The 14483-nt window shown below is 37.6% G+C and overlaps 1 protein-coding gene across 21 annotated transcripts in view; it reads left to right on the top strand.

The window, feature by feature from the left end:
* The window catches only part of IPCEF1 (interaction protein for cytohesin exchange factors 1), a 164461-nt gene that overhangs the window by 11213 nt on the left and 138765 nt on the right, over positions 1 to 14483 (top strand). Inside the window, exon 1 of one of the 21 annotated variants that reach the window (XM_086318423.1) lies at positions 4282 to 4349. The exons of 19 other annotated variants lie outside the window; for them this stretch is intronic. The gene's annotated coding sequence lies outside the window, so the exon portion shown is untranslated. Of the gene's footprint in view, positions 1 to 4281; positions 4350 to 14483 lie in introns of those variants that run through there. One more of the 21 variants, XM_086318430.1, reaches the window with a different exon arrangement.

Raw genomic sequence — 14483 nt, 5'->3', positions numbered from 1 at the left:
GGGAAGAGGGAAAAGGATGCCACGAGATTTCTTATTTTTAGATAAGGCTGATTTGTGCTTCTTGCCCTCTCCTCTCATCCCCAGGCTGGAGTATATGTCATCGAACTCCATTTAGGCCAGAGGATGCTTGTTTGGGTGAAGAATATAATGTCAGGAGTGCTTGTCACCGATTTGCCCAAGTGCTGAGGAATATCTTATTTCTAAAGACATTTCCAGATCATAGCTGAGGAGGCTTGGGACAAAGCCTCATTCAAATTGGAAAGGGGAACAAAATAGACATTAAAAGTTAGGCAGGCAGGATTTTGAGGTGTGTTTGAATAGTCTCCTTTCATGGTTTCTATTTATTATAAGACCAGAAGAAGTTCTTGAGAAAAAAAGATTTGTAAATACCAAATTAGATAAAAGGATAGTATAAAAGATTTCTTTAGGCAAATACTTTGCATTCAACCTCATGCTAAATTTATATTATCAACTATCATGCTATTTACTGCTTGTTTTTAAAAATACTTATTTTTTTAGCATACATATAATGCATCTTGATTGTCAAAATGCAAATAAACAAGGAAAAGATAAATATTTCCCATTTTCCTACCATATTGAACTAAACATAGTTAACATTTTGGTGCAAAAATTTCAATACTTTGTCCTTTTTCTTTATATGTGTGTGTATTTGGAAAAAAAAAAGATACAACTATACTCTGACATATTAAAATTATATTTCTATTACATTACATGTGTTTAGAATTGAATGCTCAATATTCTCTGGTTGTTCTCCTTATATTCTTTTGAGAGTTCATGGAGAGCTGATCAAAACAAATAAACTTGGTTGGGTATAATTTTTAAAAATCATTAAGCTCTCTTCCCCCCTCATTTAGGGGTTAATTTTGCTTTGTCGAATCACACTTGTATTGATATTTTCTAGGACAAGGTAGCTTTGTTGTCTAATACTTCTCTTCCTAGACTTCTCTTCTTAGTTATTCATGCAAGAAACACTGTCTTCTTTTCCTCTACCTGTTCACCCAATCAGTAGCCCTCAGGAAATCTTGGCTGTGCCCTATTTTTTTTTTTTTTCTTTACCCTTACTCCCAGGTTTCTGGGCCTCTTTTTCAAGATTAGCTGGCCATATTGGACTAATCCCTCTGCTGAACCCTACCGATCGCCTTGCCTCTCAGAATGTGTCCTGCTTCCTGGTATAAAGCAGAGATTCTCTGACTTTTTTGCTTCCTTGAATGCCTTGCGTGGTCTGGGGCTTTGAGTAAATATGACAAAGACTTGGGTTTAGCAATCTTTTTTATCATGCTGTCATTTCCAGTGAACAGTCTGCTCCCTGTTCTCTTGGAGAGCCTAGAGAAAGTAAAGTGAAGTGAAAGTGAGAGAGTCACTCAGTTCTGTCTGACTTCTTTGTGACCCCATGGACTATATAGCCATGTCAGACTCCTCTGTCCATGGAATTCTCCAGGCAAGAATACTGGAGTGGGTAGACACATTCCCGTCTCCAGGGGATCTTCTCGACCCAGGGCTCAAACATGAGTCTCCTGAATTGCAGGCAGATTCTTTACTGTCTGAGTCACTGAAGTTTCACCGATTGACATTTCAGTGTCCATATTTTATAAGTGGGAAAGTTGGAAGCTGTTTACTCAAAAGATGTTCTTCCACCCTTTTGTTTGTTTTTGTTTTATTTTTTGGGAAGGAGACCTCCTTCTAAATCCTAAATGCCTCTTCATGTGGAACCTCTGAGCTATGATGTCTACAATCACCCAAGGGTGATTTAGATCGACTTTGTGCTGTGTGCAGGGAAGATAGTAATGGACCCATGGAGGAAACTGAGGCTCAGAATGGTGAAGTGACTTGTCCAAGGTTGCGAAGAGTTGGACACGACTGAACGACTGAACTGAACTGAACTGAACTGAGGCTCTAATCTAGTCTACTGCTTCTTATAGGATGTTTCTGCCTCTGGAGCATCCTATTGCTTTATCAGTGAGTTGTCTCTACTGATTTATCATTTAGGTAAAGTTTGATTTCAAGCCTAATTATCTTCTGCTCCTCACTGTGTCCTAGCCTGGGTCATCCCATTGAGCAAGTATCCTTAGCTTATATTGAATGTTTCGGAAGCCCTCTCCCCACCTGTGTTGGAGGCCTGATGTCAGTGCCTACTGCATAGGATCAGACACCAAACCTATTTTGGCTCAGAGGGACCGTGGACTCCATTTGGTCTCCATTGATCACTTTATGGATAGGGAATGGAGGTCCAAAGAGCTTTTGTGATTTCTCAAGTGTGAGCAGCTCGTTAGAGGTAACGCTCAGTTCACTGCTTAGGTTTCCTGACTCCCAGACTCTCCACTGTTAAATCTGGGTTAACATGAACACATTCTTGGAAAGGAAAAGTCTTTCAGTCGTTATGAGTTACAGTGCCATTGTGTGAATTAGCCGGTTCCGACTGGGAGCTAGTTTTGGTTGCCAAACCGTTTGGCTCATCTGTCCCACAACTTCAAGCTGATAAACACTTAGTCTAGACCCTCTAAATGTCAACTGCCCGGCAACAAAGACTGCAGCATTTATTCTTGAAGATTCGTTCAGCGTTTTTTCTGATTTAAAATGTTTTTCAGTACAATGCGGTATTGTCCTGTGTGTGTGAAGATGGTAGATTTCCCTCATTTCATCCTTCCTCTCTCCTAATCCTCATCTCTCTCAAGGCTGTGCCTGTACAAGGCACTAAGGTTGAGTCTGTGACTGATAAGACATCTAAGCAAACTGGCTCATTTGAGGAGCCAACCCATGACTTGAGTTTCAGTAACACTCCAAAGGCCGTCAGAAAAGGAAGTCGATCTGGGTTTGGGCACTTTGGATGAGAGACAAGCCTGTATTTCCACAGGGCAGCAGCTAATGCTGGCTTTTTCATTAGAAGAAATTTCTTTCAAGTCTTTCCAATCATGATCCTCTCCAGGGCACCCCCCACCAGACCTGCTTCAAGATCAGCTGAACATTGAGATGTTGTAAGGTTTTGGGGGAAACCTCCTGATTACACAGATCTTTACTGATAATTTTTCTTTACCTTGTAATGTGCTTTTTTTTTTTTTTTTTAACAAAGCCCCTACCCAATCTCCCTTTCTCTCCTCGGGCTCTCTTATTAAGTGACAGCTTCTCTTGGGCTCGGAGGGTTATTTGTGCTGACTTTGTGCCTAGTGGTTTCCTCAGTGATTTAGCAAGCTGCACAGATGGGGCTGGGGGAGGGTGCCCAGCTGGCAGAGAAGACGTGGCAATTCAAGCAGAACTGGAGACAAAATACTTGAGTCTCCAGTTCTGTTTGCCAAGGGAGAGAAATCTCTTCAAAGTTTTCAAGGTTTTTTTTTTTTTTAATCAAAAAGTTCTTAAGCACACCCTTAAACAAAATGACCAGTTTTAGCTTCTTGATAAGCTTAGATTCTCAGATAAATATTTGTCACTCACAGGCTTTCACCAGAAGGTGAATTTGCCTCATAAAAAGTTATCAAATGTTAGGTCAAGTGTCTGTCTCCTGAAGTATGAAAACGTCATGGTCCCTGATTTTTCAGTCACGTACGTCCTGCGTGCTTGCTAAGTCGCTTCAGTCATGCCCGACTCTTTGCCACCCTATGGACTGCAGCCTTCCATGGGTTTCTCCAGGTGGAGTGGCTTGCCATTTTTCTCCTCCAGGGGATCTTTCCGACCCAAGGATCAAACCAACTTCTCTTATGTCTCCTGCACTGGCAGGCGGGTTCTTTGTCACTAGCACCATCTGGGAAGCCCGTGTTTGTTCTGCATGTGAATTAAGGAAATTGTAGCGGGATTTTGTTGGTGACAACATCGCCTTTAAAAAAAAAATGGAAACAAAGAATTCTTTCATTAAGGTTCACCTTTAGCTGGTAGACTGTTTCAGTCCAGGAAGCTTTGAAAGCAAGGCGTAACAATAAAAGTCAAGAGCTAACAGAACTTTGGAAGGCTTGGATCCATGTCTGAACTTACTTGTAAGAGAAAATTCTTGGATTTGTTTTAACATTTAATCCAATAAAACTTTCTTGGGCAAAGTGTTAGCTGAAAGAGAGGCTGTAATTTTAAAAGTCCCATTGGTATTCTGTTAACAGGAAGGTTGTTTCCCATCCTATTTTATTTTGAGGAAGTGGTTTGAACTGGATCTCTTTTGTTCCATGCTTAAAAAAAATAGAGATTGCATTTGTTGTTATTGGTTATTCCTGTGCTCTCTCAGAGAGGATTATTCTTAAGAGGAAATAATCTGGTAGGTAGTATTGAATTTCAGTTGTTTTAAGCACACACATGTTCAGTCTTCACTTTCTTCTTACCAGGGGACCAAGAGTGAGCTCCTTGTGACAGAGGTATGTTATGCTGTAATTCTTACCAATAGAAGCTGGAAGTAGCTGTGAGCTAATAGGAAATATGACAACATGACTTCCTAGGGCCAGGAAGTACCCTAGAGTTTGCTGAGAGGAAAGCAACGATTAAAAATGGAAACGTGTCCTGCTTTGAGAACAGATGATAATTTCCTCTGATGGCAGGAAATCTATTTATTAACATAGAGAAGAAAGAAAGAAACAGAGGCTCAGAGTTAAGCACAATTCTCCTTGAAGAATTTTTTTAGAGGACTAATTTGCTAACAGGTGCTGTTACTCTCCAACGTGGGGAAAATTTTTAATTGTGGGGAAACTTAATATGCAGCTTTTTCCAGTTTATTGGCCAAGAAATCCCTTTATAACCAAACACTGAGCAAACCTTGTGCTCATCCACTATATTTTAGAATATTGGTCTTTAGCTACTCCATCCTTTAACTAAAATATACATTTTTAATAAGTGAAGCAAATTCTTAACAGCTGTAATTTTACATTTTGTTGGCATAGTTGTTCTATATCTAGAGAAAAAGACATAGAGATACAATGGAAATGAAAACTTAGGCCACTGGTGAAAATTTTGTGTGTATGAATGATAGTAAAAGTCTTTGGGATGCTTTTAGTCCTGAATCTTCGTGACATAGTTTAGGTTTGAATTCTAAAACAATGAATAATAAGCAATAAGGGAGTGAGAGGCTTCTACACTCTCAATAGATAAATTGTAAAACAGAGGTTAGAAATGTTTTGCTCCAAGGGCAATGAAGTTTTGCTGCAGCTGCTAAGTTGCTTCAGTTGTGCCCGACTCTGTGCGACCCCATAGACGGCAGCCCACCAGGCTCCTCTGTCCCTGGGATTCTCCAGGCAAGAATACTGGAGTGGGTTGCCATTTCCTTCTCCACAATGAAGTTCTAAAATGGTATAAATACATATGGAGGTATGAATCATGTATCTCTTCTTGTTTCTTCTAACTTGACAAAGCCTATCCAAATTATGATGATGACAATTGTGTCAGTTCCACGGAATGCGTGTCTATAGATACTATTGTATGTAAGACTCAGTATATTCCCTTACATTGAGAAGGGCACATATCCAAAGAAAACATTTGTGAAGTTGCTGTCAAAAAATAACGACTGAACAGAATTCATTAGAGACTTTTATGGTTCTCCCCTCGGGACCATGTTAGAGCTGGGGACAGAGATTTATGTTGGTTTTCCATCACCTATATTCTTAGCATTTGAACAGTGACTGACACAAAGAAATATCTGTTGAATGTATTAATTTAGCTTTTTTAAATCAACTAGTTATTTTTCACTGAAAAGGTAATACAGACATCCATTTAAAAATTTAGACTTTATATAAAGCACACAGGATGGAAAGTTATATTTACTACTCACACTGGATTTCCAGGCTTCCACTATAAAAGCAACCACCGTCACCAGTTTATACATTGTTCTAGAATATTCTATGCATATAGAACATACAGATGTATTTCAATACATATGAAAAGTATTTAAGCATAATGCATATATGTGTATATATAGATATGCATATACTACTACTAAGTCGCTTCAGTCATGTCCGACTCTGCGACCCCATAGACGGCAGCCCACCAGGCTCCGCCATCCCTGGGATTCTCCAGGCAAGAACACTGGAGTGGGTTGCCATTTCCTTCTCCAATGCATGAAAGTGGAAAGTGAAAGTGAAGTCGCTCAGTCGTGTCCGACTCTTCGCGACCCCATGGACTGCAGCCTACCAGGCTCCTCTGTCCATGGGATTTTCCAGGCAAGAGTTCTGGAGTGGGGTGCCATTGCCTTCTCCAATGCATATAGATATGTATTTAGTTATTTAGCACGGATAGAGGTGTACTACATAGATCATGCTACATCTTAAACTTTTTTCACTTAAATACTCTTAATGACGTATACTTTAAGAATTGCTTTCCAATAACTGAGCATTCATATAACATTTCCATTTTGCTTTTCATTTCTTTATGATTGAGGTTGTCTTTTTATTTGTTGCAAAGCTTTCGTGCTTGTTTTCTATGAACCGCCTCTAAGTTCTTTTTTAATTTTTCTATTGGTTTAATGGTCTTTTATAACTGATTTGTAAGAGGTCTTTTTACATTAAAAGAATGAGCTCATTGTCACATGTGTTGAAATATTTTTCCCAGTTGATCATTTGTCTTTTGACTTTGCATGTTATTTTTTTCTGTGCAGAAAAAAACTTTTATGTCATCACATTCACTAATCTTTTTGGAATCTGGGTTTTGTGTATTGTTTAGAAAAACTTTCTCATCTCCAGAAGGAAATAAATTCTCCTATACCTACTTTTAATAGTTTTGTTATTTTATTTTATGCATTCAAAATTTTTATTTACCTGAAAGTTACATTGGTGAAACAGCTTTTTAAGATGTTTTCCACACAGCTACTCAGTTGACTAAGTCATATTGCTAAATTTTAGCATATGGACTTTGTGACCCCATGGACTTTAGCCCTCCAGGCTCCCCTGTCCATGGAGTTCTCCAGGCAAGAATACTGGACTGGGTAGCCATTCTTTTCCACAGGGATCTTCATGACCCAGGGATCAAACCCAGCTCTCCTGCATTGTAGGTAGATTCTTTACCATCTAAGTCACCAGGGAAGTTCCAAACATTTATTAAAAAAAATTAACATTGTTATTATGGAAAATGCCCAACATATAAAAGTATATGAGGAAGATGACCTGATAAGCAAGATTTTGACATTATTGACCATATCTAAGACTGGAAATGTTTATTTCTTTTCTTTAACATTTTCAGCTACATAAATAAGAATTAACAAAGATGTTTATTTAAACTGATTTCCTGCATTTTCCCCATGAAAATAAAACAAAACAATCATCTTCATTAGGAAGACATTAGGAAAATTTTTCGTAATTTTTAAATGCCAAATAGGGTGATTGCAGGGAACAAAATATCAAACAGTATTGTATAATTCCATTTCCATGCTTTCTATCTTTCTGTTATTTTGTGCTCCATGATTCTGGGGATGCCTACAATTACCTGAAAAGTCTGACTTACTAACAAATTGCACTGATTTTCCAAGAGTCTCACTGGATTTCTGATCTTTCTTCAGTATATATATGAATAGAAGCTATTTCTTAGAAAACAGTACATCTTAGCATATTTTGTTATTTTGTGTTTCTGGTAATATTTTGATTTTTATGTTATTCATTTTTCTATATACACCTAGAAGGCAATGGCAACCCACTCCAGTACTTTTGCCTGGAAAATCCCATGGAGGAGCCTGGTAGGCTGCAGTCCATGGGGTTGCTAGAGTCGGACACGACTGAGTGACTTCACTTTCACTTTTCACTTTCATGCCTTGGAGAAGGAAATGGCAACCCACTCAGTGTTCTTGCCTGGAGAATCCCAGGGACGGGGAAGCCTGGTGGGCTGCCGTCTATGGGGTCGCACAGAATCGGACACGACTGAAGCGACTTAGCAGAGCAGAGCAGAGCTAGATTTAGTGGACGGAAGGCATAATCAGTATCAAATGAGTTACATTAAAATATAATCATTGTCAGAGAATAACACAAGCCACTGACTTGGGGAAAATATTTACAAAAGGCATATCTGATAAAGTACTACAACCCCAAATATACAAGGAACTCTTAAAATTCAACAAGTAGAAAACAAACAATATGATTAAAAAATTAGCAAAATATCTGAACATATACCTTACCAAAGATACAGATGACAAATGTGTATGAAGATACTCAACATCTTATCTTGTTAGGGAAATGCAAATTAAGACAGGGAGATACGTCTACACATCCATCTGAATGGTCAAAATCCCAAAGCACTGCCAACACCAAATACCTGTGAGGATCTGGAGCAACAGGAATTCTCATACATTGCCGATGAGAATGCAAAATATGGACAGCCAGTTTTGGAAGTCAGTTTGTCAGTCTCTTACTAAACTGAAATATTCGTATCATATTATCCTTCAGTTGCACTCCTTGGATTTTACCTGAAGGAGTTGAAAACTTATATCCATATAAAAACCTCAATACATGTTTATAGCAACTTTATTCACAATTGCCAAAACTTAGAATCAACTAAGATGTCTTTAACAGGGGAATGGATGCATAAACTATGGTTCATCCAGATAATGGAATATTATTTGATGCTGAAAAGAAATGAGCTATCAAGTCATCAAAAGACATTGAGGCTTCTGAAGTGAATTTTAGTAAGTGAAAGAAGCCAATCTGAGATTACATGCTATATGATTCCAACTATACTGTATCCTGGAAAAGGCTCAAGGAGCATTTCACATAAATGAGATCATGTTACTGCTCTGTTTATAATCCTCCATTTGAATGTATTTCACACAACTGACTGAGCCTATAAAGACACATGTGGTCTGGCCCCGCTTACCTCTGATTTTGCCTTTTAATTCCCTCTCACTCATTCTGTTCCTAGCTACACTGGCCTTCTTTCCGTTTCTTAAATTTATGGACACTAATTTCATACTCGGATGTTAGGAAAGAAAAAAAAACCAGCTTTGTTGAGGTACGTGTGCTGTGTTGTGCTCAGTCGCTCAGTCGTGTCCGACTCTTGGAGGCCCCCTGGACTGTAGCCCACCAGGCTCCTCTGTCCATGGGATTCTTCAGGCAAGCACACTGGGGTGGGTTGCCATGTCCTTCTCCAGGGGATCTTCCTGATGCAGGGGTTGAACCTGCATCTCTTGTGTCTCCTGCATTGGCAGGCAGATTCTTACCACTGTTCTACCTGGGAAGCCCTTTATTGAGGAGTGATTGATGTTTAATAAATGGCACAATTTAAAGTGTGCAGTTTGGTAAGTTTTAACATATATCTACACCAATGAAACTGTCATCACAATCAAGAAAATGTAATCCCTCTCACCAGCCCTTCCTTATTTTCCACATCCTCAGGTAACCACTGATCTGCTTTATATTATAGATTATTTTACATTTTCTAGAATTTTATCTTTTTTTCTGACTTATTTTTCACTCATCATAATTATTTTGAGACATTGCTCTTATTACCATGTATTAATATTCAATTTTATTTATTTTTATAATGGTTCAATATTCTGTTGCGGCCTTCCCTGGTAGTGCAGATGGTAAAGAATCTGCCTGCAGGTCAGGAGACCAGGGTTCAAACCCTGGGTCAGGAAGATCCTCTGGAGAAGGGAATGGCTATCCACTCCAGTATTCCTGCCTGGAGAATCCCATGAACAGAGGAGCCTGGTGGGCTACAGTCCATGAAGCTGCAGAGTCAGACACAACTGGGCAACCAACACTTCCACATTTCACTTTCAATATTTCATTGAGTGGGTATACCACAATTTTGTTTATCCATTTACTTATTGATATATATTTAGGTTGTTTCCAGTGTTTGGCTATTTCAAATAAAGCCGCTATATACATTTGTGTACATATCTTTGAACATACATATACTTTCATTTCTCTTGGATAAGTATCCAGGAGTAGAATGGCTGGGGTGTAGTTGGTGCATGTTTAACTTTTAAAGAAACTACTGGTTTTCCGAAGTGATTGGACCATTTTTTATATTCCCACCAGTAATGTAAGAGCATTCTGTTTGCTCCATTTCTACATTGAGGCCTAGTGAGACCAATATTTTTAACTTTAGCCATTCTATTAGGTATGTAGGGGAAACACTGTGTTTTTAATTTTCGTTTCCCTAATGAGTAATAGCACTGAACATCTTTGCAAATGCTTAGTTGACCTCTGTCTTCTTTTGTGAAGTTTCTGTTCACATCTTTTGCCCATTTTTAAAATTGGGTTGTTTTATTGAGTTTTGAGATGTCTTTAAATATTCTGAATATGAACATTTCATCACATATAGTTTTCATTTTATTCCCTTAAAAATGTCTTTCGAGAAATAGAAGTTATTTTAATAAAAGCTCCTATCTTTTCCTCTACAAATTTTATACTTTCAGGTTTTACCTTCAGGTGTATGATTCACTTTGAGTCAGTTTTGTATACAGAGAAAGATATGAATCAAATATGTTTTTTTTTCTTTTTTGCACCTAGATATTCAATTGTTCCATCACCATTTGTTGAAAAGATTATGCTTTCTCTGTTGAGCTGCTTATGCAGTTTTATCAAAAATCAATTGACCGTATATTTGTAGATTTATTTTTGGACTTGCTGCTTTTTTCCATTGATCTATTTGCCATGCTTCATGTCATACTATACTGTCTTGATTACTTTAGCTTTACAATGAATCCACACTAGGTGAGTAACTCGTTGTATTGTTATAAAGTTGTTTTGTCTTTTTTAGCTCCTTTGCATTTAATAAAAATAATAGAGTCAGTTTATCAGTTAAAAAAATTCTGCTGGAATTTTGATTGGGTGTGATTTGAATTGATAAATCAATTCAAAGAGAATTAACATCTTAACAATATTGAGTCTTCTGACTCTTGAATAAGGCATATCTTTCCATTTCTTTAGATCTTTAATTCTCCTCGCCATATTTTTTGCATTTTATTGTTAAGTCTTTCACATCTTTTGTTAGATTTATCCCTATTTTGAGTGCACGTCCTTCTACTCTGCCATCTTGAACAAATGTCCTCCCCCATTTTATATTTTTTGATGCTATTATAAATGTCATTAGTTTATAATCTATTTCCATTTCCAGTTTTTATTGTTAGAACATAGATACAAAATTTATACTTTATATTTACCTTCTATCCCACCTTTTGATAATTCAGTTAGTTCTAAGAGCTTTTCTGTTTGTTTTAATTTCCATAGGATTTCCTTTCAAAATGTTCATGCCATCTGCAAATGAAGAGTTTTTCTTTTTCCCTTCCATTCTGTAGAATTTGTTTAAAATTTTTTCTTGCCCCATTGCACTGGGTAGCTTCTTGAGTACAATGGTGAATAGAAGTGGTGAGAATGTTTCTATCCTCACCTTGTTCCTGATGTTTTCATAATGTGAGCTTGAGTTTTTGGTGCACACACTTTCTGTATCTATTGAGATGATCATGAGATTTTCTCCTATTATTCTGTTTATATGGTGATATATATTGATTGCTTTTCAATTGTTAAGCCTGGGATAAACTTCCCACAGTCATAATATAATATACTTTCTATATGTAACTGAATTCAACTTGCCAGTATTTTATTAAGAATTTTTACATCTGTGTTCATGAGGGGTACTGGTCTACAATTTTCTTTTCTTATAATGTCTCTGTTAGTTTTTCATATCTGAGTTCTGCTGCCTTCTTTAAAAGAGTTGGGAAATATTCCCTTCTCTACTTCCTGGAAAGTTTTAAAAGGCTTTTTGGGTCGTTTTGATCCTCATCATGTTTTAATTCTTCAAAAGTTAAAAAAAATTAAATGTATGTAGTATCTTTTTTATTGAAATATTTATCTAGTATGTAATGAAAGTTCATGGATAAAAATGTTGGATCATCTGTGTGCTTAGTTGCTCAGTCATGACCGACTCTTGCGACCCCATAGACTGTAGCCTGCCAGGTTCCTCTATCCATAGGATTTTCCAAGCAAGAATACTGGATCATCTGTAGGTTTTATTTATTCACATATTGTAATTCTTTACCTTCTTCTAAAGCTAGCATAAATATTTAAAGTGTAGAAATGCCAAACCAAAGCCAACATGTACATATATGTATTTCACGTGTATTATTTTATTAACATATAATATGCCAAAGCCTTTGACTGTGTGGATCACAATAAACTGTGAAAAATTCTGAAAGAAATGGCAATACCAGACCACCGGACCTGCCTCTTGAGAAATCTGTATGCAGGTCAGGAAACAACAGTTAGAACTGGACATGGCACAACAGACTGGTTCCAAATAGGAAAAGGAGTACGTCAAGGCTGTATATTGTCACCCTGCTTATTGAACTTCTATGTAGAGTACATCATGAGAAACGCTGGACTGGAAGAAACACAAGCTGGAATCAAGATTGCCAGGAGAAATATCAATAACCTCAGATATGCAGATGACACCACCCTTATGGCAGAAAGTGAAGAGGAACTAGAAAGCCTCTTTATGAAGGTGAAAGTGGAGAGTGAAAAAGTTGGCTTAAAGCTCAACATTCAGAAAATGAAGATCATGGCATCGGGTCCCATCACTTCATGGGAAATAGATGGGGAAACAGTGGAAACAGTGTCAGACTTTATTTTTTTGGGCTCCAAAATCACTACAGATGGTGACTGCAGCCATGAAATTAAAAGACACTTACTCCTTGGAAGGAAAGTTATGACCAACCTAGATAGCATATTGAAAAGCAGGGATATTACTTTGCCAACAAAGGTCCGTCTAGTCAAGGCTATGGTTTTTCCTGTGGTCATGTATGGATGTGAGAGTTGGACTGTGAAGAAGGCTGAGCGCCGAAGAATTGATGCTTTTGAACTGTGGTGATGGAGAAGACTCTTGAGAGTCCCTTGGACTGCAAGGAGATCCAACCAGTCCATTCTGAAGGAGATCAGGCCTGGGATTTCTTTGGAAGGAATAATGCTAAAGCTGAAACTCCAGTACTTTGGCCCTCATGCGAAGAGTTGACTCATTGGAAAAGACTCTGATGCTGGGAGGGATTGGGGTCAGGAGGAGAAGGGGACGACAGAGGATAAGATGGCTGGATGGCATCACTGATTCGATAGACGTGAGTCTGAGTGAACTCTGGGAGTTGGTGATGGACAGGGAGGCCTGGCGTGCTGCGATTCATGGGGTCCCAAAGAGTCGGACGTGACCGAGCGACTGAACTGAACTGAACTGAATATGTAAATATGTATATTTGTTTGTTTGAGGAAATATATTCTAAGAGGTGCTCTGAGTATATACTGTGATTTCTGGATTTGAGCAACTTTTCATATTATTTCTTAACAGAATGTCTAAAAATAGTATGTCTACTGTTACACTTTTAAATCAGTGTGACAGGAATTAAGAATATTAAGGATTATTTAAATTCTCAGATGCACCAAAAGCTTTATTAGCTGGATGTTCCAGGCTTCTTGAAAATAAAGCTTTTCCTCGGGGCTGTTGAGGTCAATTATATTCATTTTAGTCTCATCTCTATCTTTTTTTTAAATCTCCCTTTTTTCATTCAATCACTTTCTTTCCAGAGTGAAATGAGCTATTAAATGGCCAAAAGATAATCACGAAAAATAAAAGAAAGAAAAATCAAGATCTTTAGTCAGACACAATTTGGAAATATAAGTCCCAAATCTCTGAAAACAGTTATTCTTTTTATTTTTGCTTCTTGACTACATATGAACTGAGGTTTGCTTCCAGGCTTTATAGTGCATTCTAGAGTTTTTGTTTTCATTCTTTTTATCTTGCTTTGTTATTGCTTATGATAACACATGAATAAAAGGGAGAAATATTTCTGGGTTAAAACCCAAAACAATAGAATGATAATCAGATAGGATCAATTTATTCTAACTTAGTGTTCTAAAGAGTATGCTCTCATGATTTAACTGTGCCTTATATTTCTGGAAAAGTGTATGAACTTAAAATATGTTTGACTTTAAAAAATAAAGCAGGGAAGAATTAGAAGACATGTTTGTGTTGTGGTTTGAAATTTGGGGGACCTAGGAATGATTACCTCTTGAAAGCCAAGAATTTTCTCTCGCCTTTTTTTTTTTTTAATTTGGAAAACTCATGCTTGAAGTTGTGCACTGGGAACATGAAACAGGCTTCAGACAGGTTTGAATCATCAGAGGCTTTATTCAGATGAAGCCTTGCTAATCTTGGGGTTACCACTGAAGCCAGTTGTTGTTTGGGGGGCTTTTTAACAAGATATTTTTGCCTTCATATCTCAACTTAATTTTGTGCTTCTCATTCACAGATTAAAAAAAGACATGATGCATACTTTGATTAAGCTTGGGAAGTAATGATTGATAGCAAGAGAGGACCCTGAAGCCAGAGGAACGGAATTAAGGAATCAGAGACAGGCCATCTTATTTCTATTTTCTTTATGCAGAAATGTCTCAAGATGAGATTAGAAACAATGTTTTGCACAAATATATTTTAAAAATGTTTAGCAGGCACATTTTCCAGTCATGTTATGATGAGAAACAGATGTAGATGCTGTTAAATCATGTCAAATGTGAACTGCCTGTGTACCCCAT

Source organism: Bos grunniens, chromosome 9 (assembly GCF_055505025.1).
Source record: "Bos grunniens cultivar Pamir isolate PY7600 chromosome 9, Bosgru_T2T1.0, whole genome shotgun sequence".
NCBI classification, from domain to species: domain Eukaryota; kingdom Metazoa; phylum Chordata; class Mammalia; order Artiodactyla; family Bovidae; genus Bos; species Bos grunniens.
This window is presented reverse-complemented; position numbering and strand designations above follow the sequence as displayed.